Source organism: Phalaenopsis equestris, unplaced genomic scaffold, assembly GCF_001263595.1.
Source record: "Phalaenopsis equestris unplaced genomic scaffold, ASM126359v1 Scaffold000414, whole genome shotgun sequence".
NCBI lineage: Eukaryota > Viridiplantae > Streptophyta > Magnoliopsida > Asparagales > Orchidaceae > Phalaenopsis > Phalaenopsis equestris.
In genome coordinates, this window is record NW_018164855.1 from 142,600 (window position 1) to 145,316 (window position 2,717).

A 2,717-nucleotide genomic window follows, 5' to 3' on the forward strand; every position below is an offset into this window, starting at 1 on the left:
CTACGATAAGAACATATATACATACCTAGAAATTTGGTAGTATATGTGTAATGCTATTTATTTTTTGATATGCGGGAAGTTAGTTGGTGGATGAAGAGTTTTACTGGTCATGAGGATTGCTTCGTGTGCTCGCAATATTTTTAAAGGTTCGGTGTGTGTGTGTGTGTGTGTGTGTTTGTGTGTGTGTGTGTGTGTGTGTGTGTGTGTGTGTGTGTGAAGAATCTCGTATAAAATTTTATTTCAATAAAGAAAATGCTGCATAGTTGTGATTGACAGTTTTACAAAAAAAAGAAACCGTCAGTCACTAAGTACAACTTACGCAAAAAAAGTTTAAAAAATATTATATCATCGAATATAAGGAGTTTGTAAACAATTTTCATTAATAAGAATAAAAAGCTCATGAGGCACTCGAACCGAGAATATGAAGTCTTGTTTCTACAATTCACACTTAGCAACCCAATTTGCACATTGGTTTACTTCGCAATATGTTTATAGTCAATTAACATGTGCAATCTTAAGGAGAGCAAATATTTTTTTCATTTGAATAATAAAACTTTAAAGATACGTTTTCTTCTTAGTACAATAGTTCTAAAGAATCCATCTCAATATCAATCAAATGTCAACCGCAATTAACAGCTAAAGTTTAAAGGTTCGATATATAAATAAACAAAACAAAACTTTTTTTGTATTTGAATAAAAACAATTTTAAATTTTCCTGATTAATTATTTACTCACGATATCTTATTTTAAGATTAATTTAATGATTTTAAGATCTATTTTGATGAGAATATTTTAAGATTTCTTTTATTAAAATCTAAGATGGCTTAATATTAGACTATTTTAAGATTTTCCTATGTTTACTATTAAACTAGAGACATTACTTGTCAGTAAATGATGCATGGAAAATGCTTCAAAATGTCTAGAGAAAGTCATCGTTTTATAAATATGGCAATTGTAAGTAGTTATTGTCAGGAGCTATAGTCAGACTTTTTATAAGGTGTTATTCATTACTTCGTCGTTACATTATATTCAAAGTATGTCGTTACACCGTATTTAGGGTATACCATTACACTATGTTCAGGGTTCTTTGTTATACCGCGTTTAGAGTTTCTTTGTACCAACATGTTAGGGGTGTTTTATTACGTCGTGTTCAGGGTATTTTATTATATTGCATTCAGGATATTTTATTCCTCCGCACTTTGTATTTGTTACTCTGCAAGGTACTTCATTACTCCAAAAAGTCTTCTAACATCTACGAGTAGGGGGCACATCGATGGTGGTAGATGGTTACAAAGGTTGGGAGTTATTGCCAGATCTTCAGTTCAAAGAAGCACAGTAAATGATTCCTTCCCCTTCCTCCTCTCCCAATCAAGGTTTAGGTCTAGGTCACCCTTCAAAAAGGCAGTAAGACTTTATATCTAGATTTTGGGAGTGACAACCTTTGTAAATAATGCATATATCTGAACTGCTCAATCATATGACTCAGAGTAATTCTTTTAATTGGAAGACATGCTATGGATATTTAAAAATCTTAATGATGTCAGGATTGAGAGATATTAGACTTGTTGGATTTGTCTCATCGAGACGCTCAATTTAACTATAAGTTTGTCTGATTTAGAATTCATTTAATCTTCCAATCAACCACTCAAAACTCCAAAAGTGATTTCACGACTTGACTCGACTTAAATCAGATTAATTTTGGTGTCATTGGGTTCGTCTCATCGAACCAGCCAATTTGACAATAAGTCAGTTGAAATCACAGTTTTGGATTATTTTTAATTTGAATTAGAATATTTTAAAACCCAATAATGTCTCGAGATCTATGCTACTTCTTTGAAAGAATTTCTCTGTGAGCTATAATTTTCTTATTCAAAGAATCACTAACTCCCCCCTTAAGTTGCTTCAGAAATTCATAGATTCATAGATGCCCAACTTGTTTAAGAACTTTAAGAACACCCAATTGAATGGTTATTATTTAGCAAGAGTATCTTTTGGTAAATTATTTCATAGTCCCACAAATTTCTCATCCATTTTTTTCTTAATAAAGAATCTATTTAGACCTAAACAATGCCTTATAAATAGGGGTGTTAATTCAGGTATGTGGGTCAGATTCGGTATCTAATTCGAAACTGACATGACCCGAATAGGTTCAACTCAAATTCGATCTGAATATCATACATGTTGACTTAAACCTGAACTCGACTCCACCCAGACATGGGTAGCCCGACCAGTTTAATATTGGTGGATAACCATTCGGGTCAAAATTCAAAATCAGGTCAATTTAAGAAAGGGTGGCCGAATTCAAATAAATTTCAAGTTGGCGGGTCATTTTTGGGTTGGCCAGTCAACTCCAACCCAACCCAAAAAATTAAACAGGTTAAGTAACATGTACCAAAACCCAAACCCGAACCAAAAATTATTTGGGTCAACCCGAACTTGAATTTTTCGAGTCGAGTTAGCGTGTCGAGTTTCTTAAACTCTCAATTAACGTTGTGAAACTTTCAATTATACTTTGATTATCTCTTTTGACCTCGTTGGAATTCAAATCGAATCACTCCATACTTCATTAAGTTCATATAATCAAAACGCTCTCTTGATTATAAATTTGTTGAATTTAAAACTCAAATGATCTTCCATCTGGCTATGAGCTTATCTTATCCAAAATATATCAAAATACTTTAAGATTCGTGCCTGTTTATAAGGATTATATATATATA